The following is a 12,673-nucleotide window of genomic DNA, read 5'->3' as shown; positions in this document are numbered from 1 at the left end:
AATCCCCTTTCCCCGCCCATACGGTTCTGAGTCTACCGAAGTATTAGGTGAGAATGTGACCTAAGACTGAGTTTGTTGGTGTGTCAACTCCTATAGTTTCTCAGATTGTCGAACGTCAACAGCTATGAGTAACTGAGCTATTATTATATGTAGCTCTACATAGCAGAGGGATTGATTGATTGATTGATTGATTGATTGATTGATTGATTGAAGAAAGATGTATTAACAGATTGGATAATAATTACAGAGAGAGGTTCCATATGGGACTAGACCGCTAGAGATTAATGTTAACTTCCACATGTTGTTTCATTCACAAGTACACTGGACTGCGGAGGCTTGTTGTGCTGTAGTGATAACAACGGTAGCTAACCAGCTAATGCGAAGCTAACGTTATTCCCCCTCTCCTTGTTGCGCACAGCCGCACTTCCATCCGTTGGCCTTTTAAATCTGAATGTCCCATCAACGCACGGGTCCAAGGCGCAACGCGATCTTATCTGGTTCTTGGGGTTTCACACACTGACTGCACTGCAGTGCTGCCTTTTTTGATTGATTGAAATATTTATTAACAGTTTGTAGAATTTACAGTACATTTTAAGCACAAACTCAATACAAAGACTGTTAACTGTGAGTGGACGACCCAATTAAGCATTACACTTGTTTACAACAGGGTCCACATTGTTCAATTCATCAAAACATTTAGAGACATACAATTAGACACTTCTATGTAGCTAAAGAACAGAACAGGAATTCATCATATAGGAAGCAAAAAGGGAAAAGATACATATACAGTGAGGGGAAATGGGGTGGGGGGGGGGGGATTCAGATTTTACAGAGGCCAGTTTCGAATTGCAGCCATCCGTAGGTGCCCTTTGAGAGCGGTTTTGAAGGAGTCAAGGGATTCTCATGTCTTAATGACTGTTGGTAGGGCGTTCCACATTTTGGTGGCATAGGAGCGAAAATAATTTAGTCCCTTGTTTGTGCCGAATCTGGGTTGTACATGGTTTGTTGCACTCCCTCTGGTGTTGTGGGTGTGGACTTCGTTTACATTAAGGAAGTATTTAGACAGGTACATGGGTATCTTGGTGGTGTATCGAATATTGTGGACCAGACCCATTGCAAGATGCTGTACTCTGTCGTCGACCCTAAGCCACCCCAGCCTGTCAAAGTGGGCAGGGGTGAGGTGGGTTCGGGGGGTGAGGCCAAGTAGGAGCCTGACCAGTTTGTTTGCCTGCTACGTCTCCACCTATTAAGGTCCTCACTCGCCGCGCAGACGACGCACTGGGCGCAGTATACACAGGAGGAGAGGAGAGGAGAGCAAAGAGTCAAAAAAGGAGGGGAGGAGACCTGCCTGTCGCCTCGCCTCAGTGTGTGTGTGTAATCTAAATAAACTGTGAAGTAAATAGAAATAAAGTGTGGGCAAATGTCGACTCAGGATACGTATTATTACTGTAATGTAGATGATACTCGGTGGGAACACCTTTTTTACACCAGCGTCGGTGTCTGTGCGCGACAGATTTCAGTTGTGCGCGAGAGCATTTGGCCATGTGTGCGCGCGCGCACGGGCGCACGTTAGGGGGAACATTAATGAACTGGTGGGTCCACATAAAACCATCATTTTAACAAATACTGTACACTTTTTTTTTAAAAATTATACCTCATATACACCTAAATACACCTGATGATCATGTTTAAGTGTGGGAAAAAATCACGGCACTCCATCTTTAAATAGACACCCACGGGTCACGTTACTATAAGTGGGTGGAACTAACACTACATGGTCATTAGATCAAATACTGAAATATCATTAAAAACAGTGTTACACATTTCTCAAATCCACCACAGTGGAGTAAGACAAAAGGACATCATGATTATTAAAGAATCTAAAACAGTGATTCACATAATCAGGTATTATTAATTAGGCAACAATTCAAATATATACAGCATACACTAAAGAAATTACAAAAAGTGGCTGATGGGGAAGTCCTCGTTCATTCCCTTTGGGGACATTGTATTTAGGGTGTAAATCCAAAAGGATTCACGCTGTAACAATAGTCTATTTAGATCCCCTCCTCGCCTGGGACATTTAACGTGTTCAATCCCCTGGTATCTAAGCGTAGCCACAGTGTGATTTGCGGCCAGAAAATGCATTGCAACGGGGCTTTTTGGATCTTGGTTGCGGATGCTGCTTCTATGTTCGGACATGCGTGTCTTTAGAGCCCTGTTGGTCTTGCCAACGTATCCTAGTCCACATGGGCATTTGAGTAAGTATATCACATTTGTTGTTGTGCAGGTTATGGTGCCTTTGATGTCAAAGTTTTTGCCCGTGAGTGGGTGCGTAAAAGTGTGTCTCTTAGAAACACCCTAGAAACACCTAGGGTTGTTTACAAACGTCCTCCCAATATCAGACAAACTGTTGTAAAATCAGATCTCACTCCTATCCCGCCAGATTCTAATTTTTTGACTCAAATCCCCGATGGCAATTACAAATGCGGCAGGTTGCATTGTGCGCACAATGCAACTTCACCACTAAGAGCCACACTTTTACGCACCCACTCACGGGCAAAAACTTTGACATCAAAGGCACCATAACCTGCACAACAACAAATGTGATATACTTACTCAAATGCCCATGTGGACTTGGATACGTTGGCAAGACCAACAGGGCTCTAAAGACACGCATGTCCGAACATAGAAGCAGCATCCGCAACCAAGATCCAAAAAGCCCCGTTGCAATGCATTTTCTGGCCGCAAATCACACTGTGATGAATTCCTGTTCTGTACTTTAGCTACATAGAAATGTCTATTTGTATGTCTCTAAATGTTTGTATGTCTTTAAATGTTTTGATGAATTGAACAATGTGGACCCTGTTGTAAACAAGTGTAATGCTTAATTGGGTCGTCCACTCACAGTTGACAGTCTTTGTATTGAGTTTGTGCTTAAAATGTACTGTAAATTCTACAAACTGTTAATAAATATTTCAATCAATCAATCAATGTGGCTACGCTTAGATACCAGGGGATTGATGTTAAATGTCCCAGGCGAGGAGGGGATCTAAATAGACTATTGTTACAGCATGAATCCTTTTGGATTTACACCCTAAATACAATGTGTATGCTGTATATATTTGAATTGTTGCCTAATTAATAATACCTGATTATGTGAATCACTGTTTTAGATTCTTTAATAATCATGATGTCCTTTTGTCTTACTCCACTGTGGTGGATTTGAGAAATGTGTAACACTGTTTTTAATGATATTTCAGTATTTGATCTAATGACCATGTAGTGTTAGTTCCACCCACTTATAGTAACGTGACCCGTGGGTGTCTATTTAAGTGGGTGGATCACTGACATCTTGAGTTTGACCAGATGAAGAGCCTTGGCTCCAAACGTCGTCAATAAAAGTGATCTTTTGGTTCCTTTCTCTTTTCATATGTTACTTTTTTGAACCCAGCACCTCCTTGAAGTGATGTGCGTATTTTTCTATAGTTTCTGTAAGTTTTAGTCATAGTCTCTGGAATAGTTTTCACTTAGTTTTAGTCACATTTTAGTCACCTGGAATGTTCTAGTGTTTAGTCTAGTTTTAGTCAAATGTCATACGATTTTAGTCAACTAAATCTACAGTTGATTTAGTCGACATGTGTTTTGACAGGCCTTGATGTCGTTGTAATGACATATTTTACACTTTGGTTGCATGCTGAAAATAGCAGATCTCAGATTGTATATCTGCTATTTTCAGCATGCAACCCAGCATAAAACTGGATCTCTTGTCCACTAGTCCCTTCCTAACATTTTAGTCTAGTTTTTATTTGTTGACGAAATTGTCAGTATATTTAGTCTTAGTTTTAGTCATCATAGATTCGTTTTTATTTAGTTTTAGTCAGTGAACAAAGGTAGTCGACGAACATTTTTCGTCTTAGTTTTAGTCGACAAGGAAGTATCTATAGACGGTGATGGATAAATTTAAATGGGATCCATCTTTTATAATGAAAGCAAGGACTGTATAATTTGTAAAACATATTGTAAATCTATAACTTCAAATAACCCAGCTGGGAGACCAATTAAATACCGTGCTGTACCTTAAAAATGAGTGATTAGCCCTTTAAATGACAATCACTGTACCAAAAATAGAAACATACCTTAAAAAATGATTTGGAGGCAGGATGAAATAATTTTCGGAGAGACAATTATTTTAGTCGGTATAAAGTCAATTTACATAGAGAATGTGCTACATGGTTCAGAATATATTTACATCAATATAATTTAGAATAATCAATTGTTGATTCCAAAAAGAACCCGAAGCTGAACTCCACTGAACTCCTCTTCACAGCATTTGTTCCAGGCTAAATACTGCAGATCCCGTCAGACTCCTCTTCACAGCATTTGTTCCAGGCTAAATACTGCAGATCCCGTCAGATTTGTTGATATAATGTTCATTGGCTGGAGATGTTTCATGTCCGCAATGTCAGATGACAAAACCAGTGTTGGCTGTCCCTCATTAGTCCAACGCCTAGATGATGAGGATGGCGTAGCGACGCAGAGTTCATCTTCCTTGGTTCAGTCATTGATGCCCATTGAGGCCTGGAGAGCGGCAGCGCCTAGGCAGGCGTTGCGAGGCAACCTGTAGATAACTTCTTTCCCTGTACCAAGTTACTAGGCCAACTGGCCAAGGTCAAACTAGACTGATAACACAGCAGCTGCATGTTGAATTAAAAACAGCGCCTACAGTATTGAAAGTTTGTATAGCTGGAGGCAGACCCCATGGAGACTGAATAAGGAACATGGTGACTGAATAAGGAGTCAACAAGATATTAAATGGGACAGATGAAAGCATATTTTGACCATAAACATGGATGACATGACATTATGATGATAAGGAGAACAACAGGCAGTAGGTTAAGAGTAAAAGTATGAATAAGGTGACAATATCAATGACCCGGCCTGGCTCATAGTTCAGGAGAAGGAGAATATGACCACTGGACATTAGTTTGTATACAAATAAGACCCTTTTTATCTATCAGACGGGACGGGAGGCGCGTCACGGCACTGACGGCAGCAGAGCCTGTTTGTGCACGGCTGCACGCGCACCTGCAGCCCATCAAGTAGAATCTATGCTTCGTCCCGCGACGGTGTCTCGCACGCAGACCTCTACGCTCACAACAGTCACATCCGCGATGCGATGTGAGCTTGTATATCAGCTGGTCTCTGTGCGCAATACTGTTGCGCTTTGAAGTATAAATGTCTCACTATAGCCAACACACAATGAAGTATAAATGTCTCCTAGGGTGCGTCTCACTATAGCCAACACACAATGAAGTATAAATGTCTCCTAGGGTGCGTCTCACTATAGCCAACACACAATGAAGTATAAATGTCTCCTAGGGTGCGTCTCACTATAGCCAACACACAATGAAGTATAAATGTCTCCTAGGGTGTGTCTCACTATAGCCAACACACAATGAAGTATAAATGTCTCCTAGGGTGCGTCTCACTATAGCCAACACACAATGAAGTATAAATGTCTCCTAGGGTGCGTCTCACTATAGCCAACACACAATGAAGTATAAATGTCTCCTAGGGTGCGTCTCACTATAGCCAACACACAAGAGAGGTTGAATGGACTGAAACCAGCGCTGCCCAAAACAACAGGTTTGGAGATCTGTTGGGAATTGATTAGATGAAACAGTCACCCGTATGCGCCCAGTCTCAATGTTTGTAAACACTGGTCTATAACTATTAACAATTTACAATTTACAATTTAGGCATTTAGCAGACGCTCTTAATCCAGAGCGACTTACATTTAAGCAAGAACAAAAGCATGGGAATACATCACATAAAAGCATTTATCATGAAACATGCGTAAGCTAAGAAAGTAACAGTGGAATATCTATATAATGAAACTATACATACACTATACATATAAACTATACATATTTACTACTATGCTATACATATGTACTATGGCGTGCTATGACTATATACAATACAATTATAGTGCTGTCTACATAACATGCTATAAGTCTGTGTCAAATGCTATCTAAGCCAACAGAAATGCTATCTAAGGGGTTAGGGTAAGTGCTATGGGCCATGATGGAGTCTGAAAAGGTGGGTTTTCAGGCTGAGATTGGGAGTGATGCTGCAGTTCTGACTGCAATGGGAAGTGCATTCCACAGTTTTGGAGCCAGAAGGGAGAAGAGTTTGGGACGTGTGGAGCGTTGTCCCGGCGTTTTTATTGAGGGTACTTCCAGCTTCCCTGCGTTGGCTGATCTGAGTGCGCGGGAGGGTTTGTAGGGTTCAATCATACTTGCAAGATATGGGGGAGCCATACCTTTGGTTGCTTTGAATGCCATCAGAGTTTTGTATTCTGTGCGGGCAGCGACCGGGAGCCAGTGGAGGGAGCGGAGCAGGGGGCAGACATGTGAGAATTTTGGCTGGTTGAAGACCAAGCGAGCTGCGGCATTTTGGATCATATTAACTATTATTGCACTCGCACCTGACCTCCCCCTCATTATATATATGTTTTAAATACCACAAAAACCTCCGTGGGCGGAGCTGCCACACACACACACACACACACGCACACACACACACACACACACACACACACACACACACACACATACACACACACACACACACACACAGAGTTTCGGTGTCATTCCACCCTGGAGCAGGTGTGCCCAGAAGGCAGTATGTAATGCATTTGACACGCCTGTGGAATGGACCTGTCCGTGAGTAGGAGAATGTGCACACACACGCCCACGCACGCACACACACACACACACACACACACACACACACACACACACACACACACACACACACACACACACACACACACACACACACACACACGTGAATTTCCCTTCATGTAAACTACGTTAAATAAGAAGGTTGCCTCGTGGCTAACATCACATTTAGATTTTTGATTCTGGTTAGTTATGCAAATTAGGAGTGTACCTATGTTCACCAGGTTCTATGTTCACCAGGTTCTATGTTCACCAGGTTCTATGTTTCCCCGGGTTCTGTATTCCCTAAAACATAAACCTATAACGCTAACCCTAAACCCTAAGGTAATTAAGTGGGGAACATAGAATCTGGGGAACATAGGGATGACCCCTGCAAATCTGCCATATTTTCCTATTTAAATGTACAATTTAGTTTCATGCTGATAATAAAATAACTATTTCTTAAAATGTGTCACCATAGGTGAAAATAATGAAACAGTGTAATATAGGTGTGGCTTTTCCTACCCATTTGGTGATCATTGTGTCAAAAAACATCAGGGAACTCAGATTCAATGTGGAGCTCTGGCCTATGGACTTTATGTTGGTATTAGGTCAACGTGTAGCTCTGGCCTATGGACTTTATGTTGGTATTAGGGACTGATCGTTATTTATCAAAGGTTGGTATGGTGCAAAAAAAGGGGGGGGGGGGTCATTAAACTATTTTTTGAGCCTGAGGGGGGATATGTTTTATTTTATTTTGGCTTGGGGGAGGTTGTACAACTTTATTTTGCTGAATTTTGTATTTTAAAAAATGTTTAGATTATTTTGTTTTTCATAGTGTTTTACTCCTATCTATATAAAGTTTACCCTGTGTGGCGAGTGTACTTGGTATCTTCCATGTGTGCGCAACTGCACACTAGTACCCCTGACTGCAGCTTGCAGATCGGGGCGGAGCTGATGGTGGGAGGAGTTAAACCATCAACCCCTCCCATAAGTACGGAGGCGCGCCGTGTCTGGCGGCCATGAGCCCCGTGAGGCACCGCCGAGCGAGGCGCTAGCCGAGCGAGTCGCCGTGCCGAGCGGTGCGAAGGCCGTCAGACCCGACTCAGCGCCGTCCGAGTTACGAAGCCGATAGGGACAGAATAGTAACTGTAAGTAAGAATAGTAACTGCTGTTTGCTGAAGTTGTTTGACTGCTGCTTCGACTCATGGGGTCAGTGCTAGTAGTACCCGGAAACAGTAGGACGCCCGCGGGGGAACTTTTAAATGGTTCGACCCTGCCCAGAATGGGAGGGGTTGATGGTTTAACTACACCCACAATCACTGTTTAACTCCGCCCACCATCAGCTCCTCCCCGATCTGCAAGCTGCAGTCAGGGGCTTCTCACTGCACATGCAAATAGAACAGATCTACAAGCTAACAACGCGTTGCTTGGTGGCGCGTTGTTAGCTTGTAGATCTCTTCTACCAGCAAAGGTCTGACTCAGTAACTGACGTAGCCACTTCAGTTCAAAACAAGGTGGCGCGAGATAGATTGATTCTGCGCCGTTCATGTCTCATGACATTTCCAGTAGAATAATGCAAGCGAAAAAAAAAACACGGTTATGAACCACGGTGTTTGCACTGAAAAGAGCGAGTGTTGTCGGTGTCAGAGAGGAGGAAGATGTGGAAAGCAGACTGGAAGCACCAGCGCTGCTGCTGGTGTTTGGGTTTCACCCAGCGCCGCTTCACTGAGTCAGGAGAATGTCAGACTGAGATGATAATAATAATAATGTCGCGGCTGAGGTCGTGGATGACGTAACGATATAACCTTGGCTTAGAAGGCTTCTTACAAGTTACTGTTGGTGACTCAAGTTGCTTGTGAACGTCAAGTTCATCCAAATAGAAAGTAGAAAAACATCACAGAAACACCTTGCCTTTATGTTGATGGTATATGGAATATTTTGATGGAAGAGACGCTGTCTTTGGACAACGCATCGTCGACATGGTGGCGGAGAAAAGCACAGACGAGACAGACGCTCATTGATTTAAAAGGTAGGGCTGGCTGGTCGTGATGTGCATCTTTGCGCACTGTGCCCCTTGCAATGTTGGTGTGAGTCAGAGAATAGTACTTGGCCGGTGCCAATGATGTAGCCTACTCTTGTCTGCGTACTGGTTGTAATAGACTATAAAGAGTTAAACTATTCGGTGGTGCCTGGCTGGCTAAATGAGCCGAGCAGGCAGTTGGTGCCACGCATGGTGTTGCGCAAATTGTGCTTTTCTCTGTGGAGTATGACGCTGTAGTATTATGGTATGCGACTGCGTGACATATTTATTTAGCATTCATTCATTTTCATCATCCTGGGCTTGGGCACAGAGGCGAGGGGTGCCCACTGCCTTGGCAGCTTAGCTAGAATGACTTTACGCACGAGGCTCACCTCAAACATAGCCAATCTAAGATCACAAATTTGCGTCGCGTCATCAGCGTGTTGTTGTGAGCTTGTAGGTCTGCATATGCTATTTTGGAGCATATTTAAATCTTTAGTTGGAAGAATGCAATGGCATATCAGTGTTGAGTGTTGACCATATGGTCATATATATTCTTCCAGTCCCTGAGGGGGGGTCCCGAAAAAATATTTGGAGGCTGGGGGGGGATGAGGAAAAATAAAAAAAATAAAATCACATCTGCACCCCCCCCCCCCCTGGTGGATAAATAACGATCAGTCCCTTAGGTCAATGTGTAGCTCTGGCCTATGGACTTTATGTTGGTATTAGGTCAATGTGGAGCTCTGGCCTATGGACTTTATGTTGGTATTAGGTCAATGTGGAGCTCTGGCCTATGGACTTTATGTTGGTATTAGGTCAATGTGTAGCTCTGGCCTATGGACTTTATGTTGGTATTAGGTCAATGTGGAGCTCTGGCCTATGGACTTTATGTTGGTATTAGGTCAATGTGGAGCTCTGGCCTATGGACTTTATGAAGATAGCAAAAATAGCCGATCTACAAGCACAATACGCGTCGCAGCGTGACGCGTTTTGAGCTTGTAGATCGGCTATTTTTGCTACGACAGCAATATATGGCCCTATAGGCAGTTAGTGTGTAAATATAGTGGCCCTCTCTATCGTCAAAGTTGCCCACCCCTTATACAGTATACTTTACTGTAAACTAGGTGTGGCTTTTCCTACTCATTTGGTGATCATTGTGGCAAAAACATTGGGTAACTCAGATGAGGTCAATGTCCATGAGCCAGAGGTATTCCCTTTAGTTAGTTTATTGTTTATTCAACTTTCAGCATGATCACAGGTTTTAATAAAACACAGAGGTGCCATAAAAAACACTGCATTGTTTTGCCAATCACAAATATAAAACTAAAATGCAATAGCCTATCTAAAAATCTTATCTCTCAGTTCTGCATGATGGGGTCAGTTTGATTTGAACAGCTTCCTGGCGAAGTATGTGGGCGCGCCTCTCTGCTAGGGGGCACAATGTGAGAGTATCTATCTATGGTGGAGAGTTCCCCAATACCTCCTCTCTGCTATAGGGGGCACAATGTGAGAGTATCTATGGTGGAGAGCTCCATTAACACCTGAATGCATAGCCTGAGCACCAGTAATATAAACCAACCAGAATCTCAACTGAGAATACAGTTTCTGTTTCAACCTCCGTGTATAAAAGAGAGACAACTTGGCCTCACAGGCACTCCAAACCTGTCACCGTGCACTGAGCCACTGCAGACCTCACAGACCTCACAGGCACTCCAAACCTGTCACCGTGCACTGAGCCACTGCAGATCTCACAGACCTCACAGACAGAACAACAGCAGGTAAAGCCCCTTGATGCCCTTTTAGCAGTGGTGGAATCATATTGGACTTTTCTGTTAGGATGCATGTGGGCTGTCGATGTCAGAAAGTAGTTTTCTGTTAGGATGCATGTGGGCTGTCGATGTCAGAAAGTAGTTTTTATTTTCTGTTAGGATGCATATGGGCTGTCGATGCCAGAAAGTAGTTTTTATTTTCTGTTACGTAGGATGCATATGGGCTGTCGATGCCAGAAAGTAGTTTTTATTTTCTGTTAGGATGCATGTGGGCTGTCGATGCCAGAAAGTAGTTTTTTGCCACTCAGTAGGTGTTCCCACATAACTTCCTGGTTTGGTGATCATGTCACGCACATATCCTCTATTAGGGGACTATAGTCAAGGACTGTCTAAAGAGGTCTCAACTGCGCATGTTTCTTTCCTTCCATGGAGCAACATGGCGTCGCCCGTACGGTCTTCGCGTCTCGTCCTCTTTAGACAGTCCTTGACTATAGGGCGTTTCAACAGTGATGCCTCACAATGTGGGACAGGGTCTCTAATTTGTGGGACGCCTGAAAAGTCCTGTCCATGAGGGACGGTCCCAAGCAGAGGGGGACATCTGGTCACCCTATATGGGAAATGTAACGGTAGTCGCAGTAACCTGTGTGTGTCTGTTGTTACGACGGCCTGAAGAAATGAATGGATGCGCTGAAGAAAACGTTTTAAACGGGTGGTTATGGCGGTCTGTGTTGAATTCAACGCTGCTGGTCGTGAACGCGCGTCGCCGTTTACCATGTAGTCGTGTTTGATCGGGGAACGAGCGTTCATGTTAATTCAACCCAGTGTGCCAAATAACTAAACGTTTTAAACGGTTGTTTCAGCCCGTCGGGACAACAGACACGTGTAGATTACCGCGACTGCCTTCAGATTTTTCACACGATGTTCAGATGGTAATAATTTGACATTAAACCGACACAACCTACTGACGTGGGCGGGACCAACTCGAGACCTCTCAGCCAGCGTCAGACAGAGCTATAGCAGCGATAGGCTAACGTAAAGCAACTGTTTGTCAATAATAATAATACAAATAATAGACAGATTATCTGTGCCTGTGGGCACTGGGCAGAAGTGTATTATCAAGGGAGGACAATGGGTGGATGGAGATGCATGGCTCTACACACATATATATATATATATATATATATATATATATATATATATATATATATATATATATATATATATATATATATATATATATATATATATATGGCTCTACAGCCCAAGCACAAACATTGTGGTTTAGCTCCTCCACTGGTTGTGACGTCACAGCAGATCGCTAGTCAGACTGTGTAGTACAGAACATCTTAAATAATACTTTACATTTACATGAAATGCATTCAGATGTGATCGTATAGTGGTTTTAACTTGGTGTTGACAATAATACTTTACAGTGAATTCAAATACAATATCTTTTTAACTTGTTTTTAAACTACAACATCCTTTTTATATAATGAAATAAAATAGAAAATACAGAAATTAGCTGTAGCCAAAATGAATTATTAAACTGCATAACAGCACCCTCTGCTGGTACACAGAAAATACACCAGGCACCACGTTTAGGATGTGCATTATTCTAAAGTGGAGTCCACGGTCTACAATAGGCCTACAATATGAACTTTAAACATCTCTGACTTAAAACAGAACAAAGTGCAACAATATTTACCTTCAAATGACTTAATACAGAACATAGTGCAACAATATTTACCTTCAAATGACTTAATACAGAACATAGTGCAACAATATTTACCTTCAAATGACTTAATACAGAACATAGTGCAACAACATTTACCTTCAAATGACTTAATACAGAACATAGTGCAACAACATTTACCTTCAAATGACTTAATACAGAACATAGTGCAACAATATTTACCTTCAAATGACTTAATACAGAACATAGTGCAACAATATTTACCTTCAAATGACTGAAAACAGAACATAGTGCAACAACATTTACCTTCAAATGACTTAATACAGAACATAGTGCAACAACATTTACCTTCAAATGACTTAAAACAGAACATAGTGCAACAATATTTACCTTCAAATGACTTAAAACAGAACATAGTGCAACAATATTTACCTTCAAATGAGTGGTTCATCTCTGACTT

The sequence above is a fragment of the Protomyctophum parallelum genome (genome assembly GCF_964188405.1).
Source record: "Protomyctophum parallelum genome assembly, chromosome: 18".
NCBI lineage: Eukaryota > Metazoa > Chordata > Actinopteri > Myctophiformes > Myctophidae > Protomyctophum > Protomyctophum parallelum.
This window is presented reverse-complemented; position numbering follows the sequence as displayed.